We start from the raw sequence: 13,287 nt of genomic DNA on the forward strand, positions 1-13,287 counted from the left end.
TTGCACTCACAATTCCACAAACTCTTTAAACTCTGGAAACTCATATTCAATTGAAATGACCTATACTCTTCAAAAATTTCATAAATTTTGCACATAGTGCACACAATATTTTTTTTCGCCGATCGACATTAAAGGCGTAGTTTCAGCGACAGCTGTCAGGCACTAAAGTGTCACATTTACTGCGTAGACAGAATTTTATTTATTGTAAGTAGTAGTAGTAGTAGTGAAATTAGATCAGCCTGGATCAAGAATATCCCTTGTACTGTTTGTTTTGAAACATTTACTTTGTCTATGTAGCTTGAAATGTTTTCACTAGTAGATGGTTTGAACTATTGATCCTCCAAAGGAGTTGAATTATTTGAAAAATCGTTGATGTACTTGCACATCAAGTGCTGGAAACGTAGCGAAAATATGTTTGCTAACAACTAATTTACGAGTTATGGATTCCTCTCTCTTCAGCTACCGTTGAAGACTTTCATCCACCATACATTTTTAAAATTTGAGAAACACAGCAACTTGTCTTGGCATTTTCCCAAATGTATGAATTCCTATTAATTGGTTAATGCTTTACCACTTGAATATTTAAAAACAAATCTATTACTAGGTACCTATCTGTGTAAGTCTTGCGGTACTATATAATTATTCCTATATATGCTTACAATAAAGGATATTTTTTCTTTGTTTTTGTCGTTGGCAGCATCAGAAATGTGTTTCTTCAATATCTCTAATTTTTATTTGAAGTAATTTATCACATCGACACGCCCCAGATATGGCAAAAATCATTGCACCTAAAATAATAATATTCATTATTCGTCGTTTACAAAAATATTTTATTTATAACTTTTTACCTAAATACGTATCAACAAGGGCCTCCATTAGAAATTTTTTAATTTGTACATTTTCTAAAACGCGTAATTTTTTAGCACCATATCCATCTGATTGCCGTTTCAAGAATGTTTTTAATATTAGGTCATTTCCAATACCGATGTTGTTGTAGATATTCAAAGTAGCTCTGAGAATAGCATATATTCACCAAAATGAAGATTTCCTACATTTGCTTAATTCGGAAAAATTTACCAATAGTACACTTTTTAAAAAAGTCCGGTAATATATAAATTTTTTATATGTTTGATGATATATCTCCTTTTCTGATATTTAGTAAGTTATACTGTATTTGGTTTGCTGATTCAATTTCTGGCGGAGTTAAAGTAATTTTTCCATTTCAAATAATAAACAGTCATTTTTATGGATTTAAATAGGAACAATATGGCGATTATGTGTACCTAAGTTATTTACTTAATAACGCTCGTCTCATACTAACCACAGACGACCTGATGAAATTATTGTTAGTCATGAAAGAGTATCACAACTTTAATAATATTTAAAGTAAATAGCTTTGTTTGCTATTATAATAAAATTAAAATTGATCGACGAAAAAATTATGTTTTAACTTGGCAGTAAAGTAGATTTAATGCTGGTATTAAGTTTTTTACTTTACTGTTAAATTAAACAAATACCCACCTTGAGCAATTCCGTCTATATCAGATATTGAGTCGCCAAGAGATATGCTTCGAAAATATAGCACCAGATAGAAACCTCTTCATTGAACTAATAACTTTATATATTTCTAGCATCATATTCGCAGAACGTACAAGACTTTTTACTTACCACTTACATACTTCGCGGCGCGCATCAAATTTCAGGGATTGATGTACGATGTGATCGGCTCCAAGGAAATGAAGATGATGATTTGGATAAATATATACATCCGCTCCTTATTACACGGAGAGCATCATCGGAGATGCCTCCGATATGACTTAAGGCAGCCTCGCAGGGCTACATTTACGTGATCTATTTACTCGCGAGGCATTTAGTCGGCTCGGAACGACTTCCAGTCGGATAAAATACACTTATACGAATAAATATTCCGTATTTTTAGCCGTTTGAACTTTTATATTTCTGAAATAGGATCAAGGCTTAAATGGAATATCAAAGGACCTCCTTTAGACCTTAATTTGAATACCTTGAGATGCCTTCAGTAAAATGAGCTGATAAATATAAAATACGAAATGTTTGGGAATTATTCGGGGCTCCTAAATTCATGAAGGACCCAAACGAATGAGCGTCTTTTGAAATAATTATGATTATGATATTGTGAGTTGGAATGAAAGGAAAATTTCTTAGAGAGACATAGTAAACTATTGAAAAATAGTATCCTGTTATTAATTAAGATTTATTTTATAACTAATGAAGTGTTATAGAAACTTTATCACGATTGTCAGTAAATCAATGTTGAAAAAAAAGATTTAGAATTATCCTTCATGATTAACAGCTACAAGTATACATATTCTGGATGGTACAGTTATTAAAATGGAACTGTGCCTCTTTTTTATTAGAAAATATATAACCATCACAATCATTGGCGTAACAATTTTAGATTGTTCTTCGCTATTTTCAGGTAATTAAAAATTTCCAGGACAATCAACTTTTTGGACTTCTAAGGCTGATGATTGTTTACAAATGCTGACTGAACTGGCCACAAACAATATAGTCAGACTGTGTTGGATGCCAGGGCACAAAGGCATTTGTGGAAATGACAAAGCGGATGTACTTGCTAGGAAGGGATCCGAGATAGAGTTCATTGGCCCGGAGCCCTTCTGTGGCACATCTCCCAGTGTGGTCAGGCGGGCTCTGGGCAAGTGGACTGAGCCTGAACAGAACACAGGAAATACTAGACTCAAGGCCAGGACATAGCCATTTAAAGGAGCTCATAGAGTATGCTTCGAAGGAAAGAGCGAATGATTTACTGAGCTTGAACAGAATCCGGCTCAGGAGAGTGACAGTCACTTTAGGAAATATCTACATAAGCTAAAGCTTGTAGACAGTCCGGTCTGCCGAGGATGTGAATCGGCGGATGAAACTTCTCTACATATCCTGGGCGAGTGCCCCGGATTTGCACGTAGCAGAATGGCGCTCCTTGGGAGACCCTATTTGGAACCCAAGGAACTGAGAGAAGTGTCAGCAAGGAAGCTTTTGGATTTTGTAAAAAGGACAAATCTACTTGCTGAATAGGACTAGTAGTGGGACGCACAATAGTCCTAATTAGGCCGCAGTGCTATGGGACTTATTAAGACCAACTACTAGAAGAAGAAGAAGAGAAGGCTGATGATATTCACAACACACGTTTGGGAATCCTAAAATCCGTATGTGGTTGAAAAAGATTTTTGGAGTAGAGATTGTTGATGATTGTTGACTTAATTGGACCATTGACATTGCTAAATCGACAAGTATATAGGATGCTCCTTTCAAAAAAGCAAAAGTTTGGTTTATATCTTCGAAATACAACAAATAACTGTTTCTTTTATATATTTGAAATCGCAAGAAAATTTCCTAAAACTTTGTTAATTACTATTCTTCTCTAGAAAGAAATGTGAAAAAGATGCCGATTAACTGTTGCATTAGGTCAGATATTAGAGTGGATCAATTTCCAGTAGCGTTTTTTAAATCATTTTCGAAGTGTCCGCTTTGATTTCTATTTTTACTATAGGTAGGTATGGTATTTATAAAAACTTTTTGGATTAGTTAAAGTGTATAAAATTTAAAATTTTTGTGAAGCAGATGATCTTAGATTTATTGAGTTGTGCTATAAGTTTATTTTTATTGAAAAAAAAAGGAAAGCTACCTATAATAACTCGAAAATGGCAAATTTTTCGAATGAACTCTGTTCCATAGAATTAAATAGATTCATCCAATTTTATTTCCGAAATAATCAGTAGCGTCAAAATTGTAAAAATTCTTCCACCGCTTAACATAATTTGCAGTTAATAGATGTATAATTCAGTTTAAGTTTCGTCAATCTGTGTAAAATAGTATTTTCGGAGATATTTCAGTAAATATAAATTTTTTAAACTTTAAATTTCTGTGGCTTTAGACGTTTGGTTCATTAATTTTTGAGTGTAAAATGATTCAAAGGACAACTTCAAAATACAGAACATTTTAAAATTAAGTAATATATTTTTTGTTCGGTGTTTTTATATGTATGTAAGATGCTGATTATTAAAGAGGGATGTCATCCACTACGTCGTTATTACTGAGTTACCAGAGTCCTAGATAAATGATACTATAGATAGGAAACTTGAACAGATTTCGTGGTCATTAACAGCGCTAACTGTTGACACTTTCTCCAACTTCTATTGCTTTCATTTTCTAGGAATTATCGGTAATACAGTGAGTTAAATTACCTTTAGCCAGTAAAAGATGCAAGCGCCATCTAGTTGTACGCTCTACAACTATATACCTACCTACTCAATATTTGTTTTAGGTATTCTGCCGCCGCTAAATTTAAAATTACATAACAAATCTCACCCTACACAGATCACTCAGAAATTGATTTTGTAAAATAATTTTCACGTAGATAATTTTTTTTGTCACCATGAGAAAATAAGTACATTTGATAAAAAGCATTAAAATCACTCAAGCATTAAAGACACTTTTAAATGCTCTAATAGTCTTCCTACTTAAAATAAGAAATAATTTTGATACTGTAACTTTTTAAAATGTTTGTTGAAAAAATTTCAAATTTCAGTACATATTTTGAAAAAAAAAGAGTGAAAATGATTATAGAGTTTCAGTGCTTTCTATATTGTATTAGCTTTCACGGTGAATAAAAAAATATTACAAGTAAATAATTTTACTAAACCAATCTTTGATTAATTCTTGTAATAGAGATTTATTATGCAACTTTAAATTTTTCGTTGTGTTGATATCCATAAAAAAAACTACCTACCTCTGATCACATTTTTTATTAAAAAAAAAAAAAAAACAAAACATTTTATTATTAATAAAAAAATGTGATTATATGATGATCAGACATTATTATGTTATATAAATAAATGTGAATGAAATATCTAATAAAACACACTAAAAACACAAATAAAACACACACCAACACTCGCCAAACCTAACCAACAATAAACAATAATCATGAACAAGAATGACATGAAATGATTCATAATTGCAATTGTCAAAATTTATTCTACAAAATCTTTGTGGCGACATCTATAGACTCTTTCCCCAACTTGTATATCCATCTCAAGTCACGTGGGTCCCAGAGTTTCCCCATTTTTTCAAGTATAAGTTCTCAGGCCCTGACCAGAGTCCCGATGTAGCAAATAAACAAGAGACAACTGTGTCGTTTGAGGGAATAAACCGATTGTTGACATTATATGTTTTAATTGGGGATGAAAACCCCCAATGGTTGTTAATATGTATACGTATATACACGAGTAGTTTTTGTAGTCATTGCATTGTAGCCGAATTAGTTCAAAATTATAATATTTATTTAACAACTCAAATTTAAATACATACAGTTATTAAAAAAACTGTGACTAATAAATTTTATTATTATTGGAACGTATGCTGTATCACAATCTCCGCTACACAGACCTACTGTACCCCTAATTGATTACCAGGGCTAAGCACAAGATATATCGATATAATTTAAGTTCTTGTTTCAGCAACAAGCACGAAACTTAATTGGATTATGACAAGCTAGTACGGAAGACGTATATAGCAAATTCTTCTGCCAATTTGTCTCTGAAGTCAAGTTGCAGAAGTTTGTAGTAATGCAGTTATTTTCAGCTAACTTTAACTGATTCGCTGAACATAGAAATGTACACATTGCATGGCCGTTGCGGTTAGTAATGTTGGCTAGAGAAATTGTTTAACCATTGAGAATTACAGCGAGAGTCTGGAAACAAAGCTAATGAAGTTTTTACCACTCTTTTTTTATAAATAAAGATGAGCATTATCCATTTAGACAGGGTGCCAACTAAGCACGCAGCGAAGGTTAAATTCCTGCATTGAAAATAATGGTATGCATTTCGAGCTTTTATAAACATCTTTACTTTTGTTAAAATTTAATAGTTTTTCTGTTACATAATATCAATATCTGTTTGTTATTGTTTTTGTTATTATTTTCAAGATTGTTATTGATTCACTCATTTGCGTGCGTTTAGGTAGGCTCTTTTATAAACGCATTCAACTCTATGTTCAAGTACGTAGATTGCGCCCCCTCGCGGCCGAGCTACGAACTTGAAGAGTGATTTCTCTTGGTCGATTTATTAACAAAAAAAATTCCGGAAGCTCTAGGACCTATACTTTCTCCAATATCGTACCTCGCTGACCTTAGTGGACACCCTATATATTTCTCATTACAGCCAGCACCCGTGGCTAATTTTGTATAACTAATAGAATTCAAAGTGTTATTGATCGTGGTTTTGAGTCTATGGAAATAAAAGCTCACTCTGAAGGATCAGTATTGGAACCATTATTATTTAATTTGTTTATAAATGATATAATTAATTATTTAAATGCAGATTGTTTATTACACGCTGATAACCCATACTTTTTGCAGAATATCTAATATTACTAATTGTTTGTTACTTCAGCAAAACTAGTATGCATAGGCATAGTATGAACATTTGTTTTTCAATCCTTTAAAATTTCATTGTGCATTTTACAACAAAACAACAAATAGTCAAGTATAATTATGATATTAACAACAATTTGGTAAAGAGACCAGAAACATTTAGTGATCTAGGGGGTGATATTTTATATTAAAGGGGGAAACTATATTAGGAAGTTTCAGGGGTTTCTCATGAATTTTTTTGAGTGGGACAAATTGATTAGAATTTGGTTGTTTCCTGCATTATTAACATGTTTTCTAAGAATATGAACCTCAATGCGGGTAAAAATTGTGAACACTGAAGTTTTGACAAGCGTTTAAAGAAACTGTATCGATTTTCACCATTTTTTTTCATTTAATTTGAGTAAAAAGCACCCTTAAAATTATGATATCATCCCAATTTTTGTTTCATGTTCTTTGTAATTTCATAAAGAAACACAATTTTAATTTTCATAACAATCGCCTCATAACTTTTTGAGCTAGAATGAATAAAAAAAATGTTGTTTCGAGAAAAACGCGTTTGAAGATTTCCGAAAACTAAAAATGTGAGATAGTTGTCAATAGTATAGAGCACTTTCCGATCAATCAGCACCTTCTTCATCATTGGAATCAGTCTAAGCTTGTATCTGTTCTTTTCTTGCTTATAGGTCAGGAAAATAAGCTGAGAAATTACCATTTCGCGATTTTTTTGTTTCGGCAAGCTGAATTTATCACTATAGATGCTAAATATTATGTTCATTAACATATTAGGTGAAGGATTCTTCAAACAAGAGGACCACTAATTCCTACCTCGGCTGATATTCTCCGCACACTCGTACCTGGATTCTGCTCTACCAGTGCTAGAATTTCTTCTTCTGCTCTAGGAGTGGATACCGACCTTGGTCTTCCGGATAAATGGCAGTGTTTGCTTAAGGAACCGGTATCACGCAATCTTTGGTGAATTCTTCCAAACATGCGTTGTGAAGGAATCTGGCGATTTGGATAAGCGTCAACATAAAGACGTCGCGCTTCGGCGGCGTTCCCATTAGCACGACCATACATGAAATGCATGTCTGTTAATTCTGCGTTAGAGTAACCAGCCATAGCGAAAGAAAACTTGTGCACTGAGAACAACTGTCAAATACGTACTGTTTATTTCACTAAACATCAACCAACTATTATAAGAAAATACACAACGTTTTTGCAAAATAAAAAAAGGGGCTAAAAAACATAAAACATTCCATATCTCGGCAACCGTTACTTTGCGGACCCATGTTTATTGAGACTTTTCTGCTTATTTTGGTTCATACTATTACCTCCTTAAATATTTTACACTCTTTTCTTAGACAGTCTGTAACTCCGTTGTTTTTCAACGAATCTTGACGATTTTTTTTTTAACTTAAAGCTCTTTTCATAAGCTTTCCGAATATGTAATAATATATAACTATATCACGCTCGTGCGTCGTTTGCAACTAAAAAATAAAAAAAATCCAGGTTGCAAATTCGAAATTAAAAAAAAAATGGTAGATTTCATGTATTATTATGAAATCTACAATGAAAAAAATGAGTGCGATTGTGAAAGATCCTCGGGATCGTCCAGACTAATAATTAGTTAATTTGCTTATAAGGCCATAACTTGTAAACTATTCAACTTACTGATTCCAGATTTCGTGTGAGTTATTAGACAGTGATAAGGAATGAGAGGATGCGTTGCCAAAACGTTCCGGTAATAATAACGCAGTTTATAAATGTTTAATTCAAAAGTCATAAATAAACTTCTGTTTATAACTTTTGATCTAATCAATATTTTTTTAAGCTCGAGGGCTAGTTTTATAGGTCTTTTGAAGACGAAAAAAAGTACTTTATTGTTTTCTCGTGGAAATGGACGGAAAAAAGTTAGAAGCAAAAAACGTGAATTAACGTAAAAATTATACAATTAACCACCCTGTAAGCAATCTTCCCCCCATTTTTATGACTGTGGAAACTAATATGATATTGTACATAATATTTAGGATCTATAGTGATAAATTCAGCTTGCCGAAACAAAAAGTCGCGCCCAACTCTATATTTCTTGGACTATTAACAAATGCTTAATAAATGACAAGCGCTTCGTCCTACTTGCTATGCACCCGACGGACATTCGCTTTTAGGCTCATAAAATCGGAACGAATAGGAATTTCGTTTTGAAATTTTGGCAGAATATTCTTGAATAGTTATACTAACAATGTATGCGATAAAAAATACGATTTTTTAAACCTCCTAATGTGGTTCCGCCCCTTAAATTACCTCTCAGTGCTCACATATTGAATATTCCTAGATATTGTTGGTACAATTCAATGCTGATTGGGGCATGCAGCTTAAGAGAAATTATTTCCCGCAGTATTAAGTTAGGAATCTTATCTGTGCGGCGAGATTCAAAAGTTTAGAGAAATTTAAAATATTTTAAAGAAGCTGCAAATATTGTTTCTTTAATCTATTTATCTTTTGATAAATTCCATTGCCTTACAGGTCGAAGTCTTGCACTGTAATGGGTATAAGCAGAGCCCGGGGTGTTCGAGAGCAAAGACGCGACACCAGCAGATGCATGTCAACCCGGGCAAAGGACGAGGAGCCGGAAAGAGAGGGAGTAATGACAGCGGGAGAACGTTCGAAACATTAAAGTTAGCAGGATTGCAGGCGGCAGAAGCGGGATTGTCCAGTCAGTTGGAGTTGGATTAGCGATTAGACAGGTCGGTGTGATTAAACCTGCCGCCGACACCCGTCACTTCTGCCAGGCCCCGTTGCTCGCTTGACTTTCTCGAGCTGCAATTAGGAGTTTCGTTCGCACGTCTCAAAGACAAACTAGCCTTCGGGAAGTTCCGGAGGCCTAGGAGGAGTTTATTTGCATTGGCGTGACGGCCGAACATTCAACCTTCTCTTTCGGCGGTCTTTTGTCAGGACAGCAAACGTACAAGCGTATGGTGCGAGCCCACGCCGCATGAAACTTGTGAATTTTACTATATAGTTTTATAATATCTGGGCCAATAACGATAACCAAGTACTTAATATAGTAAAATATTCAAAATTATAACGTCGAAATATAGAACTCTAACAACAGGGATGTGTTGCAATAAATATTTGTGAAATGAAAAATATAATTTAGCATATAGCATAAGTTTTATACATAAAAATGCAGAATCGCTACATGATAAAATCCATATGTCAAAATAAAGTTAATAATGTAAAATTTTCAATTAAATAGTTTAAAAAATGCAAGAATATATACTAGAAAATTAAAATGTATCACATAGTATAATTTTGCAAAGATATTAACCACATAGAAGCACTGGTTTAGGGAAATTTAAACAATCAAGATTTTGATAGATTTATCGGAGAACAATTTATCGTTGCACTTACAAATAAAAACCTTGTAATTAACTAAGACTATAATTAAAATTCGGCATACCTTTAATCTACATTTATGAGTGGAATCAAAATTAATTGTATTGTGTTAAAAAGACTTTCTGTTCATCCACGAATTAATTTGCATCCTAATGTGCATTCCAAATAGTGTAAAAACAGTACTAGATGTCAAGGAACGTTGTATCTGAAATATTTTCATTATTAGTCAATTTGTATATCATAAAACTGTGTAAAATAGTGAAATTAACGTAAAATAAGTGTTGAGAAACAAGACTAGTGGCATAGAATTAAGCCTAATAACGTAATATGCCCAAATTTCAATAAATTAGCAAAAATTTATAATAACCTCAAAAGTGAACGTAATAGAAAAATTTGGGTATGTAAATTTTCAGAAAAATGTGTAGAATTCAAATATAGTAGTGTCGTGCTACAAAAGACATACATAAAGGCACAATTTCAAAGTAAAAATTGCATAAGATCTCAAATTGATGTTTCCATAACAACCTACTCTTTTGTTATTCATTTATAAAAACTATTACAGGGCTTCTATAATACATCGAACAGTTAACATCGTTGTTTTCCTGAAAAAAAAAAAACAAAAGATAATCATAAGTTTAAATAATTATTTAAGTAATTACCAGATCTCAAGTCAGTCACTGATAGTTTGACAACTGTCAAAAGTATAAAAATTTCCATGTCATAGTTTTCCCAACTGTACAAACGTTAACTGGAGTTTATGTAATGGGAATTAGATAGTGTTTTAATCAAAAGTGTATGGAATAAATTGCCAACGAAGAAGAGTGAAGTGCTACGAGAAAGTGCACCGACAACCTACCATTGGAAGTATGAGTACGTGGTATAGAATTTGTGTATCCAGACCAACCATAATCAACAACAACCCAGAACGAGGTCATCACATCTAGAAGACGAATATAGGACCAACGCTACATCCATGCGCAAATGTGAGTTACAGCAATACTAAATTGGCCAACTAAAATATTTTAACAAACTCAAATATTAATCGTACAAATTCGTAATTTCATTTGAACATAACAAAAGTCGACTACAAAATTTTCACCTCTAAATTAAAGTAGATTAAAGTAGATATAAGATCCTAAAATTTTTGTTAACTGTCATAAATTTTATATATGTAATATATATTTTTTTCAATATAGACTAGTCACAAAAATTAAGGAATATTAAAAAATCACAAATTTTTGAATGATCTTTAAAAAGCCGTGACTTGGAGGGAAATGGTCGTCAAAAAGGAAAATTAAGCTTCAAGTTGCTAGTTTTCGAATCTGTCATTTAAATTTTTTAGCGCTATCGGTTTTTGAGTAACCATAAGAAAATCGACAACAAAAAATTTACCAAATTTTTGATTATCTTTAAAAAGGTCTATTGATTTCAATATATTTGTTTGGTTATTTCACCATAAAACTCTTTTAGATAATTTTATTCCCTTTATTCCTGGATTGTTGTTAAAAAACCATTTTCAACTTAGAAAAATGATTAAAAAGTGAAAATCTCTTCATTACATTGATATTCAGCAAAAATGACAAATTTAAACATAACTAACAGCGCTTTGAAACTATTGCCTTAGAGCACTTTAAGGTTGAAAAATTACAGTCAATATCCTTAGTTTATCCATTATTTGCAAAGTTATGCCACTTCGAAAAAGAATTTCTTTTCAAAAACCAATAATTACGATTTAGACAGAATACTTTGCAGTTTTCAAACCCTACTTGGATTCTGTAAGGTCATTATTTCACGACTAATTGATTGTCAAAAATTACTTTTTTGCTTTGATCGAGATTAATGCGACAATTCAGGGCTCTGGAATTACTCAAATTGAAGGAAATTAAATTATCTAAAAGAGCTTTAAGGTAAAACTAGCTAAAAAAGTCCATAGATCTTATTAAAGATAAGCAAAAATTGGGAAAATTGTTTTTTCATTGGTTTTCTTATCAAAACCCGTTGATGCTAAAATTTTTAAACTGAAGATCCGGAAATTAGAAACTTGAATCTTCAGTTTTCTTTCTTTTGATTCTCTCTGCGACCATTTTCCTCCAAGTTACAAATCTGACTGAAATTTTGGGATTTTTTTAATATCCCTTAATTATAATTAAGGGACAATACAAGGTCACAATAATTATTGTGACTAGTTTATAACATACTAATATTGGAACAAATATTTTAGCATCTGTGCAATGTGTAACTTGTGATGAAATAATATCATTTTAGCTCCATTTGCTTGTATGCAATGTTGCTTAGTTTAAAAATATCAAAATCTACTTTTTTTTTGAGTTTTTTCAAATATTTTATTTATTTTTTGTTTACATTTTACATATATTCGGAGGTATCTACGCCTATGGTGTATTTGATTTTAAGAACAAATTATAATTTCGATTTTTCGAGAAATGTTTAATTACAGATTATTAAAAATATCCAATTTTTTTACATTACTATGGGTCTTGAGTGATGCCTGTTGCGAGTCTGCTAAATATAATTATAAATTCAATATTACTTTTAGTTTGTAATTCGTGGTTCAAAACTTCTTAAATATGTCTAATATTGCTCATGATATTTTTAGAACTTATGTCAAAAATCGGTTTTATAAAAAATTTGAAAATTCTTCAAGTCAATGTGTACCATCGGGCTGAATATTATTTGGCGAATTGGATGTCACTATTAAAAAGTTCTATTAGTTAATTATTTACTATTTTTTTCCTTCCATACATCCAATCCACCATCTCACATCATTTCTTTCATATCCTGGCGAAGCCTTCCTCTTTGTTCTTCGTTGTAATTTCCAAGGTTTCCAGTAGTCTACATGCGTACATGAAATGTATTTTACATTACAAAGACGTAATAAATAAAAGTAGAATTGAATACAGAAACCAATTACGTGAAGTAATTTCTGCTGCTGTATAGAAAATAAAAATTATACTTGGAGTTTTATAGAGTGTATGAGACAATTGGATTCGTAAGGTACGTATTTCTTTAGATGCGGTGGTGGACATTTTGAATACTTATTATAGCTATAAAATATGAACGTTCATTAGTTGATGTCTTTACTAACGGTGCTTTTTTCGGTTTTTTCGTTATATACAACTCTACTCATGACCAATTAACCAAAATATTTTGTTTTATTTTAATATTTTTCAAATATTAGGTATTATCTTATTATTCCTTTATATTTAATTCCATGTCTATTCCCATTGTCTTCCAATATTGACAATTATTTAAAAGTTTCATTTCAAAGTCATCATCAACTTGTTGGGCAACCTTGAATTACATAACAAGTCATATGAGATTAGTAAAACTGCTTTTCTTGTTTATACTATTTTTTTTGCATTTTGTGATAGTAGGTAATTATAAGCAAATAGTTATAGATATAAAAGCATCACAAAGAAATTTAAAAAATATCATAATATGTA

Source organism: Anoplophora glabripennis, unplaced genomic scaffold (genome assembly GCF_000390285.2).
Source record: "Anoplophora glabripennis isolate ALB-LARVAE unplaced genomic scaffold, Agla_2.0 scaffold119, whole genome shotgun sequence".
Lineage (NCBI taxonomy): Eukaryota > Metazoa > Arthropoda > Insecta > Coleoptera > Cerambycidae > Anoplophora > Anoplophora glabripennis.